General features: G+C 43.2%; 1 long non-coding RNA gene across 1 annotated transcript in view; it reads right to left on the bottom strand.

The window, feature by feature from the left end:
* Positions 1–13,556: 13,556 nt before the first annotated feature.
* LOC126050610 (uncharacterized) overlaps positions 13,557–25,738 on the bottom strand; it is an 83,829-nt gene continuing 71,647 nt past the window's right edge. The window contains exon 3 of the long non-coding RNA XR_007509603.1: positions 13,557–13,673. This is a non-coding gene — a long non-coding RNA (uncharacterized LOC126050610). The remainder of the gene's footprint in view (positions 13,674–25,738) is intronic.

The following is a 25,738-nucleotide window of genomic DNA, read 5'->3' on the forward strand; positions in this document are numbered from 1 at the left end:
GCTTGGATCTGTATGACTCAGCCATAAAACTGAGGCAACTACTGAACTGTAAGATATGCTATATGCATTTTTAAAACAGGACAGAGCTGGATGGGGGAATTAATGGTCTATTTTTTAAAAGAGTATGGGCCATTTTCAGTGATGACAGAAATAGGTGTGAACCAAGCAGCAAGACTGTGTGTTTAACATATTCCTTGTCTGTACAGAAAGCAGAAGATCTCCCAGATGCGGCTGACATTGATGAAAAATGCGTCGCTTTTGCCAGTTATCCGGACAATTCAACTCCCAGATACTTGGCCCTAAAAATCTTTGATTCAAATTACATTTGCGTCACGGTGTGCTTGCAGAATGTGCCGCTGAGTTGCTCTACCTGGGGTCGAAGTGTGGTTCTGCGTGAGGATGAGGGTGAAAAGGAGGCATTTGACTTGCTGCAACCATATCAAAGCTCCCATGCTTGTCCCAGTCTCTGCTGCCTTCCAAACTCAGCTGCACCTTTGCCCTGATAGACTCGGGTGTTTCCTCCTCCTATGAGAGCAAAATTCGAAAGCAGAATTACCCTGGGAAGGAAACAGAGCTTCTTTTTCAGCTCAACGGCTGGTAATTTCGCTGCGTTTAATCACGCCGCACATTTGACATCATTGCCTTTTCAAACCGTTCAAACCAATTGTTCCACCAAAGTAGCAATTGGACGTGAATATTCAGAAGCTGCTCTGGGGTGCTCGGTGGTAATTGGTCACATCACTCACATGGTCTCGTTCCCATTCTGATGAGAAGAGGGTAGAAATTTGCTTCACGCGGATACTTAAACAACCACACATAAAAATCTCATTTAGCACAACTATTTTTTTTTTTTTCCCGGGGTTTACTACAGCCTCTTGAACACTTATAGTCGGAGGGCACAGAAGGGGAACAAATGAAAGGAGAAGTCAATTAAAATAATGAACGCAAATGCTGAAAAATGTTTCTTTCTTCATCCAGTTTGGTCCCCACTGTTGGCCCTGCTGATATGCAGGATTTTTGTTGGCTGGATGAGATGTAATATGCTGTGGCCAGGTGAAAGGGAGGAGATTTAGGTGAAGATCCCAACTGGAGTCATACTGATGTTTCCAGGGACCCAGAGCTCATACTGGGAGGTGGTTGTGGGAACCCAGATGGAAAGTCTAAGAGAGCGAGCGTGGTGAATAATGAGTATCCCTTAGGGTCTGTGTAACTCATACACCATGGGGCTGAGAAAAAATGCTTAAGAGCCAAGAAATATTTGAGGAGAAATTTGCTGAATCATTTAGGGAAATTACACAGCTATTTTACAACCGGTGGGTCATACATATAGCGGGTATCTATTGTCCACGTGGATCTCCTCTTGACTTCAAAGAGAAAATTTTCGGTAAGGCATGTCTGCAGAGCAGACCGTCGTGTAAAGCAGCCATGTCAGGCGCCGTGGCTTATGATATTTATTCATTATGCTCTGGTACATGGAGGAGCATGTGAAATTACGAAAGGGGCAAATTAAAAGCTACTGTTTATTTAGAGTGCAAAATAGAAAGCCTAGTGTGATGTTCCTCATTTGGAAAGAATTGCTTCTGATGGCCATTTTTTATTAGGAAGGAGGAGATAACCCAGGAACCCAAGGGTGTTATTTTTAGAGACTGATAAAGGTTCCTGGGTAGCTACTCACTAAGAAGTAGCAGTTCATCTGACTCAACTCAGATGTCCTCCTTCCTTCTCCTTCCAGTAAAACCTAACTAAAGCAGAAGAAAAGGTAAATAAAAATCAGACCAAATTAAGGACAGAACAGCAGATATTGGGATGATTGTAATCTACCTCTCATAATTTTGCAGTCACACTAAAAATGCAGTTAGTTTGCAAATGACCTGATTTACCCTTATTTATCCCTGGTAGCACATAATAAAAGCACATCACAGCAGTCACCTTGGGGTGGTTTGGTTGGGGCTGGAGCTGTGTGTCTGCCGGTGCTAGATCAGCCAGCGGGTGTGTCTCTCTGAAGCTTGCAGAATATATTTTCTGTAAATAAATGCTATTTAATAAGTATTCCATGTGCCTTTTGTCATTAGCCTGATACTATAGAGCTGTGCGGACCCAACCTTGATTTATAAAGCTGTTAAAATGTTTGACCTTGTTTAAATAAAAGACTCAAGGTTAATTACAACAAGCATTCTATATACACTCTCTCTGTTCCGGTCGCCCTGATGATTTGTAGGAGGGAAGGGTAATAAATTCTCATCTTTTAAAAGTGACCGCAGTGCAAAAGTGTAAGAGTTTGCTTTTCTGCCATTTTCATGTTTTACCACACTTTGATATGTGATATATTGAGCAATGATGAGCTGCCTCTTCCTAGGGAGCACTAGAAATTTGATATTTTTACTTAAAGTATAATAGGAAGCGTGTGAGAATGGAAAAAAAAAAAAAAGGATGTTGGGAATAAGGAGTTGGAGCTTTGCTCCTGGATAGGATGTATCCATAATGAGGTAAACAAAGGCACTGGGGCTTTTTTTTCTTTTCTTATTGCACAGAAAACAAATTTCACAAAATAAAAACCAATTTAAGTTTCTTTTAAAAGAACTGGGAAATATTGAGGAAAGTTAATTGAAGCACATTCAAATTACAATAAACACATAGAGGCACAATTATCTTCTTTTGACTAGTGTGTGGCTTAGAGATGTTTTTATCTTTTGTTTATTGCACTATTAAAAATATGGAGAGGCATCAAGAAAGGGTAGATAGCCACCATATGGAATTACATATTTTCCCTATTTATATTTAAATAACTATCCATGAGAAATTATGCACAAATCATGCAATAATTCCCAACTGAAATGACTGTTTAGAAAATAAAAATTCTGAGGCACAATATTCTTTTCATATTAAATTGCCCATTTTCTGTACATCATATATGTTTGTATAATACCAAAAAACCGCTGCATTACAGCCCAATACAATTTGTTCACAATGCTAATGAAGATGGATAGAGGACATTGTAATATACTGTAGTAATTCATAAGCAGTGTGGGAAAACAAGACAAACAGGCTCAGAAAGCTGGAGCATAATTTTTTGTTCCCATTTTCAGAGTGAATAGTGGTAATTTTAATAACCTGCTGGTTTGACAGATTTAATGATGCCGATTAACTTTTATTGCTTGGTTCATGCCACGCTCACATTTGGGGTGAATATTTGTGCTTGCAAAGTTTGAGTGGCTGGTTTTAGGCAACTAAAAAGAAGCTCCTAATACCCTGCAGAGAACTTGGCAAGGCTGCAAGCCTTGTGTTTGGGATGCCACCCTTTCCCTGAAGAGGCACGTTTTGAGCCTGCGTCTCACTTTGCAGCAGAGCCGTTCCCCCTTGTTTGTGGATGGAGGGTCCATCTGCCCACAAAAAGGCTCCTGGACCGCGCAGGAATATTAACTCTGGCTTGATTCGCAGGCAGAAATATACAACGTGATGTCTCTGATTGCAAGTTCAGATTAACTGGGACTAAGCTGCGAACTCTGAGATCATTTTCACCCGTGATAAAGCCCAAAAGAAGAAATATTTTGTCAGTAAAATATCCAGCTTTAATTTATAGCTCCCTCAGAAAGGAAAGCTATGAAATATTTTGACTTTCTAAAATGAGCAAAAACTTCCAAATTAGCTGGTGTGTCCTTACATGCTTAATACACATCAAATTTTGCTTGTCTGTCTGTCTCTCTGATAATTCTAATAATTTTAAGTTTTGTCATTCATTCGATGTCTCTTACCCGAGTCCTTAGATTAATAGGTTTTAATCAGGCTTCTCTTTTCACCTCCTCTCTAATCAAGGAGAAGAGGTGAAAAGGCTGAAAGCCCCACTCACCAAAATGAGCCCTTCCTCCTCTTAAGATGTAAAACTACACGTGAGCTGGTCACACTGAGAGGCACCATTTCAGGAGGAGGCTGAAAACTGCTGTACACCCTGAAAACAGTAACATATAAATATCTGCAGCATCTGCCTCTCTCTAAATAACCACCGCGCATGCCTAACGACGGCCCCATCCTTTAAAGCACGCACCCAACAGGCAGCAGCACACAACGTAAAAAGTTTCTTCCAATTTCACTGGATCTAGTTTTTCTCTAAAACCTGATATAAGTTTAACTGGGTGTTTCAGGCTCCAAGTGCACCTTCCATCAGCTGCCACGCATCAACCTGCCTGACCCTCCACATGCCCCATCATGCTAAGCCAGCTGTGACAGATGTGCCTCCTCATTTTGACCCACCAGGCATTGGAGTCTCTCCTCCCACCAGAGTCCTGCAGGTCCCCTGGGACCCCCTCCCCATCAGGACATCCTAATCAGGATCACATCTTGCAAACTGATCTACCATAGGTATTTTATTTGTGTATATAAGTGTGTGTGTATATATATGTGTATATACAGGGGACGGGGGGGAAGTCCTGCTGTAGGGTTAAGATGGTGGTTTATTTATTTATTTATTTTAGAGGAAACTCTTCCAAGAAATGTTCAGGTCTGTCAGAAATAGGCAAAAAAAATTCAGAGAGTTTGATCTGGGTTTTATGGCTTGTTTCTTTTTAAAATTTAATTAGATCTCCTCTTTGATGCTGTCTTGTAGATCGGAAGGCTCGGTTGCTGCATAAACTCCACTTTGTTTCCAAGGGGTGTTTCTGGTTGATATTTTGGGAATTATAAGGTAACCTTAGTACCTTAGGACTAGGGAAAAGAGTTTTCAGTCCAGTAAGAAGTGGCCTTCATGGAGTGCTGCTGTCACACTCTTCTGGTAAAATACATCACTGTGGTCCTAGTACTGCTGATAAAGGCATCTGCTCCATGCTAAACTCTTAGTTTTCATCCTTTCCTTGTGCTTCCAACTCTTATCCGTCTAATTCGTGTCCTGCCTCTCCTCTCTCTTCACGTGATCTCGAACGTGAAGTCAGGGAAAAGCTGGAATTGTAGTTAAATGGTTGTATGAAGGACTGCAAGGTGGGATAGTGGCACCACACCAGGAGGTGGGACACGTATTCTTGTGTGCCACCAGCCAACACTGCACCCAACAGCCATCTCTTCACATGGGTGTGAGTATATGGCACCATGTTACTGAGAATTATACAGAAGGATCTATGGAAAAATTAATTTCTGATCTCACCCCTATAGCTTGGTACTGCCATCACCAGAGGTGTTCCCAATTTCCATCTGTAAAAATGCCTCACAACCTTCTTTCCTCCAACATTTAATTAGCAGTTAGCAACAGTGTCACTGTAACTGTGATGGTCTAAAGATATAAGTGAAACAAGGTTGGCACGGAGGAATAACAGCATTTAATAGAGTGACTGAGACCAGTTTTCATTTTTAAAAATTGCTATGAAACACTGTAGCATTTATTTTAAAAAATGGTACCTCAAAGGGCAAAAATGTTTGGCCACAAGCATTCTTATTTTACTTTTAAAAACAAAAATCTATTTTTTTTTAAATTTTTGGTTCATTTCATTTCAGTTACATTCCAACAAACCCCAGAATATTGGCTGCTACAGAACTAATTTACTGGGGAAAACATGTTTTGGTTGAAAACTTGGAACCGATCTATACCAAAGTCAGGGAAAAGAACTGCCAAACTGTTGCCCAGAGGTCACATACTAAAATAACCTCTTGTTTTCATCTGCCATTAATGGCAATGAATGCCAGAGGTGGAGAAGTGAAATGTGGACAGTCCAGAGCTGGGGATGAAGAGTCCTGCCATGCAGCTGGCTGCAGGCTGGTGCCTAACGCTGCATTGCTGGCACAGCCAACTGTCCCCCTCAATCTAATGGGGATCCCTCCCGGCACTGGTGGGTGCAATATAGTTTGGATGCAGCCTGAACCGGTCGAAGTATGGGATATCTGCATATGGAGCCGAAGAGCATTTCATAACCTGCCCTGCTCCTCACTCCTCTCTTCTTCTCCCTGTTCTTTGGTTTCTCCTGGGGAGAACCAGTAGAGGAAAAGATATCAGGAGCCTGGTTTAGCACTCACGGTTTATCTGGGAATGGGCCTTCAGCGCTAGCACTGATTTGTTCAGTCTGTTGCCTTTGATGATCTTTGGGCCAAGTGTGAAGGATGATTATTTTGAGCCGCAGTCTTTGCCTTTGCTTCTGGTCTCTCCACTGCTTTCTGGCAAAAGAGCAGGCGAGGACAATTTGGGTGGGATATGATGGTGTGCCGCTTTCTCCTGCCCTCCACTATGGGAAGGACACAACGGCAGGGTCTGTAACGTGCTGCTCTCCAGTTCTTTGCTAGGTGCACACTCTAGCTCCGCTTGGGAAAAGCACATGGGAGGCAAAATTAGCATCATGAGTTTTCAGAGTTCTCTTTCCCAAACAGCTCCAGGTAAAAAATTGTCCACGTCTTTTTTTGGGTTGCAACTGTCTGCCATCACTTTGGCTGTGCTTCTTTCCTCATGGGGAGGGGATAAATTTGGGTGCCAGTCAGGCAGTGGGGTGCAAAGGGACTTCTTTTGGCACTACCCAGTAGAGTTTCCAACTGAGAAACACGGTGGGGCGAGCAGCCCCAGCATCCACGCAACTCCTCCCCATCCCAGCCCCGCCAGCGAGATGCAAGCTTTATGGGTTTTATTTAGCAATTTATTTTATTTAGCGATGACCATTTATTTCTGTCCCCCAGGGTAAATTTTCTTTTTTTGTCCATGACAATCTTAGGGAAGGACCTGGGCACAATATCCCCTGAACAAAATTAAATCCAGAAATCTGCCCAGTGGGGCACGGAGCATCGCGTTGTCCTGTGTTTGGGCAGTGCAGAGCACAGGGGGGCCCTGGCCTCTGAGACGGTCAATACAAATAAATAATACGAAGCCCTGGAATGACTCATTTGTCGAGAGCACACCTGCATAACCCATCCCACAGCTGTAGGGCTGGAAAGGCAAATAAAACATCTGTAACCCAAGCCTGGAGGGCGCTGGGGACTCAGGGGAGGGAAGCCGGTTTTTCAAATCGCTGTAACCCAAGGAAGAAAATCATCAGCCTATATGCCTTTCACAGCATTTGATGACAAAATGGTTTGTGGCTTAGCCATTGTTTAAAGGCCATTCCTCAAATTCCTTGTTTACTGTCAGCAGGGTGAGTTGTGGACTCTGTGACTTTAGCTGTTAATGGGCCTAAACACTTCTGCCAACAGATTAAGCTTTGCTGAAACGTTAAGAAAATTGGCCCAAACAGAGATAGGGAGGATTCTTGTTTAGCTGTTGTTTCATTTGCATGAGAATCATTGTCTGCAGACAATAGCACTTCCATATCACCCAAAGAGCGGGCAATTGGGTGAAACTCATTCAATTTCTGTTAAATGACAGAAATTGTTTGTTTGTTTGTTTCTAGAAAGAAAGAAAAATGCTCATTTTCAGCTGCAAGGATGAGTGGATCAGAAGTGAAATCCAACCCCCAAATACCTCTAGCTCATGATGAACTGGGAGCTCACAAGTTGGGATGATGCTGAAAGAAAACAAAAATATTAAGTCATAAGCATGTTTAAAACAGTTTCTGTCTGTGGAAGAAGAGGAATAAACAAAATCAGTCTATTTGGCGAAGGCGAAGAACAAATTCCTTTTAAGAAAAGCCAGATGTGTTTTTGCTGTGACTCAGGCTACTGAATTTCCCAGGTGATCGATATCCTCGTGTTGTTTCCATATAAATGCTGTCCTAACAGGTACCGCCATCGCCTGAACTTCTCCCAGGTTCATTGTTCAGGAGAGGGTTAATTTGATGCTCAGATGACATATATTCTTGCCATTTCCCTCTCTGTTGTTAAAAATAATAACCTGGATCCTCCAATTATTATTTGAATTACAGCAGCACCTGGAGTCATCAGCCAAGATTGCAGCCCCCTCGCAGAAGGCACTGACCAGCAAAATGGCAAGGTGGTTCCCCAGTGAGCTCCCACCTCCTGAGGGTAAGGCTGGTGGAGAAGGAGAATCGTGGGGATGGAGAGTGAAGGCTCGAGGCCACCATCAAGACCGGGCCACAGGGAGCAAAGGTTATGTGCTGCTCTTAGCCCAGACATATCTGCGACCCAGGTGACGGCGTTTGGCCGGGCGTGACTTCATGGTCAAGGCCAACGTCTACTGCGTATCGGTGCGAGGAAGGATGAACCAGCTCAATACCTTAGAGGCTATTTTCTGTCTTCATTCCTGATTAGTGACATGAGATTTAATTCAAACACCATTCGACATTTCCTTGCTTCAGGAGATCCTGCTGTTTTCTTTATATATTTTTTTTCCTCTAGATCTAATACTTTTGGCCATCACTGCTGTTATTGGCAGTTACCTGTGGCTGCTTTAAATGCCACCGGATACGACGGGATGTTTACATTTCCCCAATTACACTGTCTTTGAACGGTTCTAAACTTGACTTTGATTAAACACGCTAATAACAAGAGAGGTTCCTTTTTTTTTTTTATGAATGTCACTTGCTTGAGTTGAAAAGACATGCTCTTAATACTCGCTTTTCATCTAAATCAAGAAAGCAACACTAAGCAAAAAAGTATTTAACTGTAGCATATAGGATTGTAAAGATGGTAATCAGGGACACTGGTAATTGAAGCTTTTGGGGGAGAACCTTTCTTCTGAATCCTTCAGTCTGTTTAATAGGATAAAATTAGCTTGAGTGGCTTGGTGTTTGAAGAGGTTATGATATAATTGGAGCTGCCTCCTGGGTTTGCTGCTGGACAAGGCGATCAGGTGGAGACATGGGAGGGCATGGGAACCTCTGAAGTACAAGACTCAGCTTCTGCCATACTAATTAGCCTAAATTAGCTATGCCAGTTTTCTGCTTGCTTTTGAATTTCCCTGATAATGCTTTTATCAGGAGTGTAAGAAAAGGAATATGAAAACACGCACAAAGTTCACTGCAGAATGGCAGAAGCGGTGGCGACTGCCGACGTAAGTCTCAGGCTTATTGCTGCAAGCTTCAAAAAAACAGGGGGAAAAAAAGATTGAATAGCATTAGGAAATAATAAATGGATATCAAGTACAACCCCTAGGGATTGAGAAAGTACTATGGCTTGCGCTCTTGAACACGAAAGTTTACAAAGCATCTGTAAGAAATTGATTATCTTGAGGATTATATACATATTATTTTCAGGCCAACCCCCTCCCCCCAAAAGCCAGCTCTGCTCTTGAGTGTTTAACCCAAGGTGAAAGAGGCGGTCCTCCTCTAGGCAGAACCAGCTCAGGCATCTCCGTTTGTGCTCCATCATCCGCAAGGCCCAAGAGAGGCTGCCATTTTTTAATTTTCACTTCCAACCCAAATTAATCAACTTTAACCATGCAAAGAGATTTGCGGCGCATTCAGTATAGCTTGCACAAATCTATTTTAATTGAAAATGTGCGAGAGGGAAAGAAAATAAGGAGGGGGGGTTGTTTTTCTTTCTATCCTGGAAGGGATGGCTTCTGTTGCCAGTGGATGAAGCAAGTCAGGAGAGGACTTTGACTTTCAAAGGCGTGTTAGGAGCCTTTTTCACAAATAAAGACAGCTCCATCCCTGGGGAACTACAGAGAGGTACAGATATTTCCTTCCCAAGTAGTACCAGCCTTGGTTTGGAGGCAGCTATCTGGGGCCAGAATTGTCCCTGGCTCTAATTGCACATACAGACATTAGATACTTCAGGAACAAGCCTCACATCAGCAATCTGCTCTGCTAATCATCCTCCGGGTCTACTGGTTCCAAGAGGCCTCCATTTGCTGGATGACAGGATGGAATGAAGTCCCGGGAGATCTGCTCGACAAGCTCAGACCATGTCGTGGTTCAGGAGCTCTCAGGCAGGAGTTTTCTTATGTTTCCCACCACCCCTTCTTCCACCCAATGCCCTTGATTTCTCCCCATCAGGCTGTCCCAGGAACGTTTTGCAAAGACCTGTGTGAAATTAGGAAAGGATCTGAACCTCATTGAAAAAGCAGAGCTTGCGAGACTCACCCAGCCCGTGGCTTGGTCATGGTTTTCCCCCATTTTTCCTGGGTCACATCGCAGGTTGTTAAACATCAACTCCATACTTAAAGCCATGATGGAGAGGGTAATGGGGTAATGAGCTGATCTGAGGGACCATGATGGATAGGAGTGACTTGTGCTCCAGAGGAGAATTTCTAGTAAAACTAGACTTGTTTAGGTACGTTCTGCATCTCAGCACGAGAAAACCAACCTGAGGGCATTGCACTGTTACTATTCATCACTGTCATCTTTCCATGGAAAATCAATAGGGATATCAGGGTTTAAAAACTCTGCTAAGCCATTTTATTGTATTTTATTCTTTCTGGAGAGGTAACTGGCTGAGCTCACATTTCTAGCAACTGCTTGAGAACAAGTTTGGAAGGACCTAGGAAAATTACTTGGCTCCACTGTCTCCATTGTTCCCACGTTCAGGGGAATTGCTCTTGGGGTCCTCTCTTAGAAGGGGGGAGATGGTCGTCATTGAAAAATACAGTAATACAGTTCAGATGCTGTTTTTTAGGGCAATGAATCATTCAGGGAAAGAGATCGAGTCTTGACTTCTCCTCTTCAGTCTCACACGCTCCCACAACACTTGTCCTGGCTTTTTATCAGGTGCAAACACCTGAGTCCTGTAAGCCCTTCAGCTCTGGCACACACACTTTATATATTCACTCGAGTGCCTGCACACAGACAAGTGTTCGAACAGCTTCATCTCCCATCCCTGCGGGCCCCAAGGCACAATGTTGGGTATTACCTGTTCAGCTACTCCACGTGCTATACTGAGGGCTGGAGCTTGGAAATGCTTCTTCACAGGAACAGCATTACTCTTGTGAGCAAGTCCTCTCAACACGGATCTGGCGGAGGTGGATTTGTATCAGTCGACTCAGTCTCTTTACATTCACAGGGTTTTCTTTTGCATGGCTTATCGCCTCCTCCAACTACAGGATAAATACAGTGAAATTGTTTTTAAAATCACCTCAGTCCAAACCAGGGATTTTTAAGCTTGCTGCTCTAAACTCTGAAAGGGAAGTATTCTCTTCTTGAAAAGTAATACACCCAGATTTGAGCTTTTAGAGTTGGGGGGGGTGGGGGGGGCGGGGGAGGGGTTTAATTAGAGAAAGGAGAAGCAGGAACTCTTCTGTTTGGTTTGGGGTTTTTTTCTGTCAGACTTTCCTCTTTGGAGCACTGTCCTTGTTTGATAGAAATATTTAACTGGTAGGAGCCATGAGGCAAACTCCTGAATGACAGCTGAAGAAGAGACCTCAAGCTGTTGTCCTTGAAACCAGTGATGAGTTTCCCCTTGACTTCACAGGGCACAATATCCAGCATAGCCCAACTCCAGACATTTTTATTCTGCAACCAGCTGCAGTTCCTGTTCAGAAAAGACAGACTGTTCCCCAGAGGAGATGTGCAGCATGGAAAAAAACCTTGTACAGATTAAAGGCTGGACCAAAGCCCCATCAGAGCTAGTGCGATGCCTTTCAGTGGTCCCAGTGAAGTGGGATTCAATTGTCAGTGACCAGATTGACCACACTAACGTCTGCTGCAAATCTGTGAAAAATGTGGTTGGGGACAAATCAGGTTTGACCCAGCCTTGCACCTATTTGAACACAGGGGGCTTTTGCTCAGTCCATGGCACAAAAGGGTTTGTCCCTTCAGCCCTTCTTTCCTCTTGCTCTTGTAGCCAGGACAGACAAGAACTGCAGAGCATGAACCCGCTTTTCAGGAGAGCTCCCCTTCTGTGTTAGCTCCTGTGACAAGAGACAACCACTTCTCTTGTGCTTCTTGCTTGTCCTTGCGATGACTACACGACACACAATAAAACAATAATAATTTCAGCAGGTTTTGTCTACCCTTAACCTGAACCCAAAACACCCCACAGACTTGGCGAATGGGTCACCTGCCTGATGTCTGATCTGCAAGCAACATACCTTTGCTGGGGATGTCCCAGCAGTGTGATGATATGAAGTCAGGACTTTTTTTGGGGGGGGGGGGGGAAAGGGAGGGGAAAAAAAAAGGGAAGAAAAAAAAAAAGAAAGAAAGAAAAAAAAGTCAAGGCATTTCTGGCTAAAGACACAAGCACTCATTGGTAGGGAGTGTTTGAACCTGTCCTCAAGGCTAGACCATAGCTGCAGAAGGGCAGGAGAAGCGGGGCTGTGTTCGACAGGCACAGCAGCTTCCCCTCCTCCTGGCCAGATGTCTGGAGGAGATGCCCCAGGTCCCAGCCTTCTCCCTTCTCTCAACAACCCACAAGGCAAAGCCGTATGAAGCGGGTTTCCATCTTCCACGAGGCGTTTGCTGGCTCGTGCCCCCCCATCGCTCGACGGCATTGCGTCCAAGCCCTTTGAGAGACAGAGGTGCTGCATGACCCTGCTGCAGATTGCGTCCTGCTCCCTTCCAGGAGCAAGAGGTTTCCAGCACGGTGTGCCAAACCTGTTGGGTGGGGAGGGAAAAATCCCTTCTGCTTAAACCAATTCCCCCAGGTCTCTGAGGAGAAGTAAACCACAGCAATCCCACAGCGCCTGCGGCATCCACGAAGCTTTCGGCTCAGCACAGCACGAGGGAGGGCCGTCTCAGAGAGCACCAGCAATAAGAGTCTCTCTTTGGCTCCATCAGGCAATACGGCAAACAAGTCATGTCTCTTAGAAGAGAAAAAAATCTATTTTAGAGCTCTCTCTTTTTCTGTGTGGGTGCTTATCTCTGGTCACTGCTGTTCACCATATAGAGAAGTCTCTGTGGCATGCATTTCTAAGAGGGCAAACTGTCTAAAATTAGCTGTTAGTTTAAAATAAGAGACTGTGCAGTTCTCCAGGGAGGGGCATTCATCCTCCAAAGGAAACTGTCAAGGATTGTTCAGGATTACTCTCCAGCTGTTCAGAACTGCTGCATCCTTTTAAATTATAATGTCAACATGTCACAAATAATATGGAATGACAATGTCTAATTTCTGTCCTGTGAGGAATGAAAAGGAAGGAAAATTGCTAGCATACTAGATGCATACCACATTTAAGAGACCAGGTAACCTTTCTACGTGGCTGTAAAAGAATAATTAGTCAAAACATTAATGAAAATGTAATTTTCTAGTAGCCTCTGAAATCTAGAGGCTTTACATTACGAATTCCAGGCTAATGCTCTCCACAATAGATTGCGTTATCTCCGGGGCCAAGGGATGTAGCAACTTCTCCACTGATTGGATTCTTTATGTTGAGTAGCTGGGGTTTTTTCCCCAAAAATATTTGTTACCAGCATTGCTGGCTTGGAGAAAGGAATTTCAATGCCAAATTGCATCAGTATGTAAGAGGCCAGACCAATGTCATAGCTATTGCTGACCTTAACATCCACAAACAGCCCACAGTGAGTTTATCCCCCCCAAAACCATGACTGAAATAGCCAGCCTGACTCATGGGGATACAAATGGAAGCCACGAGGTTATGGCAGGTCATGGGCAACTTGCGGTGTGTACATGCATACCGCACCCAAATTTTAAAGTAGATCACCAAGAGGAGGGAGGGTTTTAACAGACACGGGGTTTACCTGTTATTTGAGGTAGTTGCAGCTCTAAGGACTGAAGCAGACACCTACTTTGGGTTATGAGGTAGCAGTGAGTTTCTGGGGCTCTGCTGATGAACAGTAACTCATGAAGTTGTGGTAATGTGATTTCTTCAATCAGATGTCCACATCCAGAGCTTAAATATTCTCGTAAGCTCTCAGGGTGGCTGCCTATAAAATATAAACAATGCAATATGAACAAGAAGTGTCCCAAGGTATACATTTTAATGCTCAGATTCCATGCGGCACTGTATATTTTTCATGTTAAGTTAAAGAAGTAAATGAAACAGAAAGAATCCAACATGTTTTACATTCCCTTGCAACACGAAGCTATTTTGATAAAACCTACAAATGATCCATATTGATATTAACTTTTTTTTTTTTTGGTAAACTTAATTTGAATTTAGAAAGTCTCTAAATGATAATTGAATCACAAGTCTGGATTAGGATTCTAGCAGCAACACTTGACTTGGTCAAAATCACTGTTATGAAGAGATGCAATTTTTACACAGTACTTCACATTGATTAAGTAATGTGCGAAAATGGAAAAAAAGTATTCGAATCTTAATCATAGTAATTTGCATGAAATAAAAGTCTCTGTCAGGGGAATGCACATTATAATAACTCCTGGGTGTTTTGGTTGCATCAGTGAGCAAAGAAGTTGTGTGCATTTTTTTTTGTGTCCTGATATACAAGAATTTCCTCTATTTTTAGTGTACCTTTGATTATATGAGAATTTAAAAATGTGGCATTGCAGTTAGCAAGAGAGCGAGACAAGCAGGTATTTTAAGAGAAGCCAGAGTTCACAGATGACTGACGATGTATATACCTGAATTAAGCAGAAATATACACCAGTCCGTTGTAAACATGGGAACTCAGTTTGAAGCTAATTAAGGCTCATTTGGTTTTGACCTGCATCAAACAATAGCACTAAATCAGAAAAGCAGATGCATTTTGGAAGCTACTGAACTGAAGAACCTTATCTGGAGCCCAGTGGAGTCAGCAGAGACCTTCTCACTGACTTCAGTCAATCAAGCCTTAGAAATGTTTGCGTTTATTTACACAAATTGGTCTGAAGTAGAAAGGGGTTTTAGATGCAGTCCCCGCTCCATTGCATGCACATGTCAATGCTGCTGAACGCCGCGGTGGTGTCACTGTTATCTGGTACTGAAGCAGACCCCGGAGCTCAGGCGCGTTTCTCCGGGCCTGCGTGACCATCGTGCAACCTGTTTTATTTTAAAGAGTCGCTGTTTCAAAAATCAATGGGCGTCAGCTGCTAATTACGGAAAATCTTTGTCTCGTCCCATCAGCAGGTTTTGCATTTTTCCCACTTGCCACGCCACCTTTGCTATGGGTCGACAGCACGGCTCCGTAGCAATAAGTCATGGCCACCCCCCAGCCCCCTTTTCCATTCATTCCGGCTTCCCCCAGGGCGGACTTTGCCACGTGAAGTTTCTGGTGAACGGTCTTTACCGTACCACACCTGGATCCCCCCACTGACCTCGAGATTAATTCGATGCTGTATTTTCTGAGAATGTAAGAAAATAGAGGCTTTCTTCAGTTATTTAAAACACTTCACACTGTGTGGAAGCTCATATGTCCCAGGAATGTGATTTTGTCAGTGGGAGGCATCTGTTCTGAATGCATATTTGAGAGATGTGATCCTCTTCTCCATCTTCCAATGATCATAGAAAAAGGAGAGGGACTCCTAGACATTTGTGAACGGTCAGAATACCCGACTGGTTTACCTTTCTTAGAATTTAGCAATTGGTCCAAATGCTCCAGGGTGAGGAAAAGAGTTTTCTAGGCACCAGTTTTTGCCATTCCCTCTTTCATTTCTCAAGATGTGCTTATAATGGGGGACAGATTCAAAGACCCCTTTGGGGGAGGGCTCTTTTTCTGAGGCACGCTGTATGAAATCCCCTGAGACCTGCAGAAGTTGCCGTGGTATCACTGCGTTGTACCAGAAGGGCTATTCAGTTTTCCCCGGCCACAATATCATTTGGAAAATTACTTCTTGCAGGGGATCCAAGCAGGTGTGGGGGGAAAAAAAGTGTTGAACAACTAAGCTTGGAAAGGAAATGTAGGTTGAAGTTTATCTCTTGTTGCTGAAGCTGCCAGTAAAGCTAGGCGCAGGAGGGGGGTTTGTTTGAGATTTATTCTGAGGGAGAAAGGCCCTGCTGTCTTCAGAGTGAGATGAGATCAAGTTCTGCTTGCAATACCTCTTACATGTTGTAGTTGCAGGCCAGGAGATTTTTTTACATCAAAATAAAGGAATGGATGGGCCTGCACTTATAAGAGAGTTGGCATTCCTACAACAAGCGTGTAGGTTGATAAGGATTTTCTTTATTCTTTTCAAAAATAACCTTTCCTGTGAAATGCAAGCTCAAGAACATTATCGGTTACATAGAGAAATCACATGAAAGGCTGTATTACAATAATGAAGAAAAGAGATTGAGATGAGAGCAGTAGCAAAGGTACTCAGTGCCTCCTTGGCTTGAGCTGCTCCTTCTCCACACAGCTGATGTTTTCAAACCCTGGTTTTCAGGAAAATCCTACTTGAGGGGAAAAGTTAGCGCACAAAAACAACCCTCCAGGAACGATGCTGGGATCCCGTCTTGCTTTCCCTAGGGAATATCCAGTGCATGAAGACGTTCTCAATGTGTGGGAGATGTGTTACAGTAATGGATGTATCTCCGTGTATGAGCTGAGGGGAATGGTAACATACCATGCTGTGTTTCTCCTAATTTGAGAATGTGTCCCATATCAGACGGTATTAATGAAGTTGCCATAACTATCGTCGCATCCCTAGCCCTGCAAACGCAGCCCTGGCAGTTTACCAAAGTGAAGTCAAACCAACCGCTCTCATAAAGCATCCTATGGAAAAGGGAAGAAGGAATTCATAAGAAAATAATCCTATTAATTAATGCCCAAATGGTCCCTGTGCACAGCCTGCGGAAAGACTGTGCCTGCGAGGGAGCAGAGGCAGAGGAAGGCAAGGGAACAAAACCCTCCTCTTCAGCTGGAGCAGCATTCCCGCTGCCAGCTCCACTCTGCCCAGCGTATTCCCAACAGGTCCCACCAAGTGCCACCCAGCGCAGAGCTTCGTGGCTGGCCCTGGGTTGTCCCTGCAGGAACGTGGCCAGGAGCACACAAGAAATTGTGATAAGAAAATAGCCTTTTCTCTTCCCAAGGCAGTGATGAACATATTTTGAGTGTCCTTACAGAGAGGGGCAGCTACAGTCCGTACTTTCCCACTCTCATATTCTCATTTTTCACTGAGGAAAGGCCTTAATTAACAGGAGCAATGAGCAGAGGGTGAAAGGACCTTGTGGATGGGTTTTAAGAGCAGGTTAGACAAATATCTGTCAGGAGTAGTTAGCTAGCCCTAATCCTGCCTTAAGGCAGGGGGTGGATGAGGTAGCCTCATGAAAACCTCCTGGTCCTGCATCCTGGTGTCATCGGCTTTAAGCATTGAGATCTTTCCACTACAAACAGAGGGAGTTACTATAAAGAAGAGCCTGTGGTTATTGTTTCGATGACTCTTGAGATTGCTGCCATCTTGGAGTTATGACTTTCCTGGATATATTTCAAGGAACAATCCATATGCATCAAGTCAGGAACTGCGGACCACAAAATGCTTGTACGCCTGAGATGCTCTTTGATTACCTGAGGACATCAGGTGTGCCTGGGGTTCCTACCTTTGCAGTACCCAGTCAGAATCCTGGGGGCAATAGGTCCAGGAGAAACATGTTAAACTGGCTAGGACTCACTCTACAACTGCTCCCCAAAGCCTGAAGAGTGGGCAAGGCTTTGTAAGTGGAAAGTCCTCTGCTCTGGAAATTATATCTCCTGGTGGGTCATCAAAACTCATCTCTGACCCCAAGTACAAGTCTCATTTCCAAAAACAATGCTGATCCATGCCTTCTTCCTCCAAGACCTGCAGCTTTAAAATCTATGGCCCAATTACAACCAAACTGCTGGAGGGGCACAAGATCTCAGAGATACTCAATTCTTATAAATGTGGAATTTGCCAACTGGGAACGTCCATGCTGAACTTGTGGGGAACACAAAAGGAAGCTTCAGCACAAAAGGTATGTGGGGAAGGGACTGGGGACTTGGGGCACCAATCTGTAGCAATGCCAACTTCATTAGTTCCCAGGCTGAGAAAAGACCTTCTTTGAATTGTTTTCCTTTAATTGCAGAGGATTTCCACAGGTCCTAATTTGTTGGCAGCTCAGAGCATGATCTTTAACCATTGTGAACCATTCCCATGCAAGAAAAAACGTGCTCTTTAGATCTCCAGCTCCGTGATGCTGCCCAGTTAAGGAAGTGTGCAAGAGTAGCAATGAGCAATGACGGTGATAAATAAATTACCCAGAGACTTTAAAGTCAGAGCAGCTACAAAAGAGGAGAAATTTAGCTTCCCCATGCATAAATGTAAACATGCTGTGAGAGCAGCTGCCCTTGCATGGACATGCATATGGGGAACAATACTTGCCCATGGCATAAAAAGCAGCAAACACAAATAATACCAGGTGATATTTGACTTCTCGGCATATATGTAGGAGGGCTGCGCTTTGCATTCACAGGAGCCATCTTTCTTTTTGTACTCCATTTTCTGTTCTTCTTATTAATCCACAGATTCTTCCCTTTGCTACACCGGGAATCCAAGGCACATCCCTAGAGAATTTCTTGAGTCTTGGATCCTCAAGCAAATTCAAGCTGTAGTATGCCACAGGGGCAGTGTTATCCCTACAGAGTTTTTAGCAGCATGCCTTCTAACCCAGTTTAAGCAGCTCTGTTTTTAAGTGATGCAGCAATTGGTATTAAGATATTCTGAACCATCATTAGCTCTATTTACAGAGCTTTAGATGTGTGAATCACTGCAAACATCTGGAATGAACAGGTGGAATTCAACCGCACTTACTGTACATTTCTATTTTAATGGTGTTTGGCTTCTCTTTTAATTGAACACCAATTCTTCCTGGAGACCCAAATGTTACTACAGGCATATATTAATTTAATTTAATTGGCAATGAGTTAAAAATGATTATTTCAGAGGAATTTTTGATGTTAACTAATGAGGCATCATATTCTGTACATATTCCTGCCATTTCAGCCTGCTTCCCTGAGGAAGCACCCGCTATGCAGTTGTACTGTCCGTCTGGCAGGTTGCCTTAGAAACTTTTGACCTCGTTGGTGAGCAGGCTGCGGCCAGGGTGCGGTGGAACATGAGGGCAATGGGGTGGTGGGAGACACATAACTACTCAGGGCGCCTGCACTGAGTTGGGGTGCAACCCCAAGCACCTCGTGCCGGTGCCTGGCGTGCAACGTCAGCCACGTCTGGTCGGTGAACCCGGCTCTGGACATAGGGGTCTCATCCGAGTGCCTAAAATCAGCAGGACTGACCCAATCCTACTCCTCAACAAGGTTTTCTGGTCTGAGGGCACCTCTGCTTTTGTCGCTCTTTGACGTGGTATAACGTGTTGACCCTTCGGCGGGGACTTGAGCCTGACATTTCATCCAAGGTGAAAGCCCTGGTCCTGTGTCTGTTGGTCCCCAGTTCCTTCTTCACTTGGCTTCATCTTGGCGAGGAAGAGGATTGACTCCCTTCTCCATGCTGGAGCAGGCATGTCCAAGCTGTCACCTCCATCGCCACCTGTAGCTGAAGCATAGCACTTCTGGATCCTATCGTGTTCAGGCAAGTCAGCAATGAGAAGGGAAACATTTTTTTTAACTTAAATAGGGAAAGAGCAGCAAGCCTCAGTCTCCTTGGGGTGAATTATTCAGGCTGTCTCCTGCCCTTTGAGGCATCTTCTCCAAACACCTACAGCAATGCTGCAGGAGCGGGAGTTGTCTTATTTTCACCACTCACCTTTTGCTGATTTTTTGGAGATATGCCAGTCTACAAAATACTGTCTCAGATACATTCATTTTTACCACTTGTAATTGTTTTAGTTTTTATCATAACTAGCAAAACATCTGAAATCAAGAAAATTATCACAGTGTCCACACACATGTAATGGCTATTCCGCACCACCACCTCTTCCCCATGGAGTGGCAACGTTAGGCGACTCGGCGCTATCTGTTAAGTGAGTACAATGGCCAAAACCTGTTTCTGAAAGCAGACTTTGGAAGGGAAGGAGAAGGAGGAGGAATGCAGCCATTACACCAGTGTTTTGTAACATCCCTCCTGTAAAATTATTGTTAAATGTGTAGCGCATACGATGAAGCAGCTGGGGGGGGTGTTGTTAGTCATGCTGGTGGGATGTCATACACAACCTCTGGGAATCCTTTTCCCCTTTTTCCAAAGTGTACCTGCTAATATCAACCCCTCTGAGGTGTTGCAATGCCTGATTAATTCTTCTTTGTAAGTCACCTTCCGATCTTCAGGAGATACAAAATACTAATTGCCAATGTGATAACAAGATGTTCAGATGCGAGGGGAAATGCGTGCATCTCTGCACCTCTTTGCTTAGTTGGATTTCCACTGTTCAATGAAAATCACCCATATGTGCTGGAGAAAGTACGAGTTTTCTCACTACAGATAACTCGCTCAGTCATTTTTGACATTTAGGAGAAACATTTCTTATTAATATTTCTTATCCTTATAATTTACTTTTTTTAATTAAACTGCAAGGCTCACCATTATCTAGACTGTGAGTTTATTTATTTTGTGATGGTAGATTCTTAAAATAGATTGTGTCCTTCCAACATCACTTTTCTTTTTCCACCCCTGCATACATAGTTCAGCTACTAGTTCTTGCACCAAAGTAATACCAACCCCATTTCACAGTTCAAGTTTGCTCCTCACTTCACCCAAAGGATTGAACTGTAATGCCTTACATCGTGGTATCAAAATAACTCATTGGTGGTCTTCAGAGATGGGTCCTGCTCAGTTTCTCCTTGACCTCTACAGCCTCAAGCATCTCTCACATCTAGTGAATATTGAATTATTTATACCAAATAAACGGCACTTCTAGGCTGGGTTGGGGGAGCTCTGCCTCCAAGGCAGCAGTCTGATAATCAGCATTCTTAGCTGCTTGGGGAGACCCAGATTTGTGTCTTTCTGCTGCCTGAATCAGGCTGGGTGTTTGAGCCTGACCCTTCCTTAGCTGTAACCACAGGGGATGCCCATCTCATGAGCAACTTCTGAAGGTCTCAGTTTCTCCCTGGAAAAAACCAGCAAAACCATTACATTCACCAAAACGTTACAAAAAAATAAAATCAAAAATATGAAAGAAAAGTCTGGAGGCTGACCTCACCGTGCTGAAGATTGTACAAACATGGAGCGAGAAGAAAGTCCCAGTGTCAAAGAGTTTGAGGTCTAAATAAATTCCCTAAACAGAAAGTGCTTCTTCAGCTGCCAGGCTGACCCAAACGCGCTGGGGCCGTGCTGCGTGTCCCGCCTTTCCCACGCCGCATTCCCATCAGGGCCCTGCCAGCATCCACACCTGCTCCCACACACATCGGTGCTTCCCAAGCAACCTGGCCGGGGTGGTATTTTTGTGTTTGCACAAAAAAAGAAGGCGAGCAATTACCAGGCCACGCCTCCACACACAACTTCTCATGCCTCTAAAGTTTCTAAAACTCTGAGTATCGGGTTCCCGAAATCACTGCTGCCCAGGAGGGAGGCGTTGCACCGGCTGCGGGGGTTTTGCTCTCGAGTCAGTGGGGTTGGGCTGCTTTATGCCACATATTACTTTTGGACTGTCATGTTATTCACACTTCTTTTATCACCTTCTAGCCTAGCTTTTAAAGAATATTTCTGTTTAGAAAAAAAATCTTGCTTTTGGGGGGGAATTAACTGTGGTGCTTTTTGGCTGCCTGTTCAGTGCAATGCCATGTCAGCGCTTTCTTTCTTTCGTTTATCTTTTTTTATCCATGTTCCAATGCAAACTGGCCCTTTCCTAGTAACAGCAATGGGCATCTGGGTTTCCATCTCTATGAACCCAGCAGTGTTGCTGCTCCAAGACGCAGCTGGTTGGAAACATATAGACAGCAAACATTTACATTCAGCATGTCTAACATCATCTGGGACTTAAACCCACAACATTGGTGATGCATAGAGATAGATATTTAGTCACATCAAAGCTATTTGCTAATTGCAGACACTTCATTCTTGTTTAATGTTTCATGTGCAAGATTAGTTGGTTGATTTAATTGGTTCAGCAAAACTTATGTTTTAAGGCAAAACATTAGTTAAGACATAATGTATTCCCCTATGGAAAATTCCCATAAAACTGAATACATCAGAAGTCAGTTTGTGCTTTGTAATTCTGTATTCGATTCTGTAGTCAGTCTGCCTACAGAACTGAATAGAAAACTACACTTTCCTATTGGAAAGTCAACCATTTATTAGCAATCCAGCAAGGTATTAAATCATGTAGGGTTGTTATAGGTTCAAAAAGCATAAAGTAGGGTTATAATTGTCTTCTACAGTCTGTTTTAGCTGGGTTTGCAATATATGAATGGGTTTGTAATAGAAATTGATACAGAAAAGGAATAAAAAGGGATGTCAGGGTGAAATGCATATAGTTCTTATCCATATATGTCCAGGATGGCATATCTACATGAATATATTGAATTTATGTGCAAATGTATCTGTACACATGTGTCTGTGTGCCACACGTATAATGTAAACATTTATATCATGTGTGTACACGTGTATTCCTATATTTATGTTTACATACAACCTAGAACCTGCTAGTGCAATACGGACTGCACAGGAGGTTAATTCAGGCACCTCTCGGTGACTCAGTATTTCCCCAGAAAACACCCCAAATATTTGCCAAGCTTTCCAGCAGCAGCACAGCAGCACTGCCCAACGTACCACCAGAGAGGAGCCAAATTTCAGATCCTGGTCCCACATGAGAGGGGACAAGCAATTTGACCCCAACACAGGAGTCAACCATGAGCACCACCAAGCACAGCTTAACTGCCCCAAAATGTTTTGAGATCTCCGTTATGAATTTTTTCCTGAAAAGCTTTAAGAGGTTTTGAACTCCGTTTGCTGCTAAAGGAACATTTCTGAAGCCCAAACACTCTGTATGTTTGCATGTCTGTATATGAATATTAAAATGTGGAGAACATGGACCACCAAAAGTTTGTTTAGCTTGAAGTTAGAGATTTGTTTTGCTTAGAATTTAGTCTCTTGATATTTGGCTGATCTCTTTGTACTGGCTTTTATCTTAATTGCTTTTTAAACTATAATTATGGTGCCACATCCACATGGCTATAACACCACTGTAGTTTAAGTTCAGTGTGTGTCTATTACGACTTCTATTTTTAAGTGTTGGGGTTTTTAATTCAGACATAAAATTTACATACTGCAGCCATGAAACTTGGCAAACAAAGTCTAAGTCAGGGAGAAAATCCTTTTTTACAATGTTTGAGAAAATAAAATAGTTTGCTGAATATTAAATTAGAGGCAAAAAATAATTAAATTAGTTCTCGCCAATGCTGCAATTATGAAAGAGGAAATATGTCCCATTTAAATATCTAGCTGAATTTTGCATGCCATTACCCCATAAATAGAGACTCACGCTTACGAGCATTTTAATGTGTGTATACCAAAGCCATATTGACACTGCAGACTATCATTACTCCTTAAGGAAATGTCATGGGCTTTCCTTTCTTATTTGAATGAGCTGTGAATTTATAATTCTCTCAGGCAGTTGGTTTTAATAAGGTATCGCTCGGTTATTCACATTTAAACCATTCTCTAAATACCCATTTGAAGACTAAACCACATCAATCCATTAGGCCAGTAACACAGCCCAGCTTTTAAAAAGTCCACGTAGGGCTGTTAGCATGGTGTCCTAACAACCCTAATCCCTCTCCCTGCAGAAACATTTCTTTTTCTTTCATCTGAGACTAACATTTGGGGGAAAGAAAAACGCAAGCCACTGTTTTGTAGCATCCCTTTCTCCACGGAAACATAGGCAAATAACATTAGGACTGTGACCGGCGTGGATGAAAGGGGGAGGCAGCGTATTTCACCTGCCCACTTCATCCTCTGTTATTAATCCCGCTGGTGCATATGCCATAGGATTTCTGCAGAGGTCTGGGGGTAAACTGAGGTTTATCCATCTATAGGGCTTAAGGGGGGTGTAGGTTCTTACCACCTTACCATGTGAGAATACTGCTCTATTATGCAAAACACTGTGCAGCATCGGACCTGGCTTTGAGATGATCGTCTACGTACGAGCACACTTAATATTGCCTTTCCATGGGTGAGCATGCTCCTGCCACAGTTTTCCTGAAAAGGGGGGATCTGCTGGGCTCATGTCATCTTAGGGGCCAGATCAGTTTTGAGCAAACAAAAGCTATTCTTATTTTTAGTCTTCTCACTGCACTAATTTAAGGTTATTCTACGAGGTCCAAAGGTTACAGACAAGCTCCCTGGTAGAGCATTTTTTTGCTTAAACCATGTTAAAAAGGCATGACAACAAATATTGCAGAATGCACAAGTGAATGAGAAAACTCTTGTTGCGCGCAATCTGTTCCGAGTGAGATGAGAACAAATATATCACCGCTTTGTTTTCCTTCCATCAGAAAATTACTCTGAGCAGCTATTTACTCCCCCAGCCATTATTTTCTGATCCTTTTCTGTGTAAATAACGTGACTTTCTGGAAAGGGAAAAGGTGCCTTTCCTGGAAACGCAGCTCACGGCAGAGTGAAAAACTCCCCTCCCGACCCCCCCATCGCTGGAGACACTTTCCCCAACTCCTCGCGCTGCCGAAACAGCAGATGACGAAGACCTGAAACCTTCACAACAATATATTTCTCGAGACCGCTGCTGCTCCATAACTCTCCCAGCCATTTCCAGCCCCGCGATATTCCCCCCCCCAGCACCTCCTTTGTGCTCCATTCAAGGTTTTTCTGAAGTGAGACAATCTTTCCCATTTTTTTGTCTTCTGTCTGCATCAAAGTTAGGACTTTGTTAGGGATTCTTGCTATCGGCATCTGTTACCTCTTTTTCTCAGGGGCTAAGGAGGAGGCTGCTGTATGGCTGAAAAAGGCTCTCATTCAGCCTGCAATTGCTTCTCTTTGCTTTCCTGTCACACTGTCAACCTCAATCAGAAGGCAATGAAAGTGATACAGAAGCAAAGCTTTGCTGCCTCCTCCTAGAACAAAGAGCGTCCCATAGCCTAGTACAGATTTCACATCCAATTTAACTCTTTGGAAAAGGATTTCAGGAAATACATAGTCAAGAGTTGAAAAAATGGAGTTGGGTCTACTATAAAGGCTAAAAGTATTATCCTGGCTTAGATAAGCTACAAAGATAGGTTGATACTATTTTCTAGCATAAACCACATTAGCTGGCATTACACATTGAGCTTTCTTTACTCGTTAAGTTGCAAGGAGATTTGAGAGGAATTTAGCAGCTACATAAAATGACTCTTTCATGATTCTAGCTTTAACAGTCATTTTAGTTGTACAAGGTGCATGAATAGCAAGGACCTAAATCATGTTGTTTAACAAATCTGGTATTAGAGGGTTAGTCTCAGTTTACTTATTAAGAATTTAGTTGAGTAAAGGATTTTAGGACTCAGTTCTTTGTGTGGATGACAATGAAACAGGCCAGTACTTGTATTTTTGGGAACCTAAATCAGCTACACATGTTTGAACTATGCTTTTGGGCCTATAATTGCTCTTTTGCATGGAGAATATTTTTCTGTTTGGATTCACACTAAAAATAAGGCTCACTGGGCAGGTTGTAGAGTAGTGAGGTATTTCACTGGGTTATCTCAAGGCAACATTTCCCAAATTTACAATAAGCTTAAGGTTCACCTATTCTCCTTTGCCTGCAAATACAGAGCCTCCTGCACAATGATAAACTTTTTTTTACACTGGTCCTACTGGGGAAAAAAAAAAAAAAAGATTTGTTATTTCAGTGCATTTTTTGTCATTAAAAGTGGTCTTCCTTTACAGAGGCAAGGTCCACTCTAAACACTGATATTACCACTTTCTTGAAGGCAGTACAGACAACCTTGATCAGCGTGTCTTAGCATAAAAACACCACTGCTAATAACACAGTCCAGAGCAAGTTTTAATGAACTCAGACTGAAAAAAACCCCTACTTTCCTAGCTAATGAAACATTTTTGCTGCAAAAAGGCAGGAAGGGAAACTGCCTTTCTATATTTCCATATAAAAATGGCTCAGCGTGTTCTCTGCTTCTGCAGCTCTGCAATAAGTAAAATGTTTAAGGAATGCTGACATCTCCTC

Source organism: Accipiter gentilis, chromosome 25 (assembly GCF_929443795.1).
Source record: "Accipiter gentilis chromosome 25, bAccGen1.1, whole genome shotgun sequence".
In the NCBI taxonomy this organism is placed as follows: Eukaryota; Metazoa; Chordata; class Aves; order Accipitriformes; family Accipitridae; genus Astur; species Astur gentilis.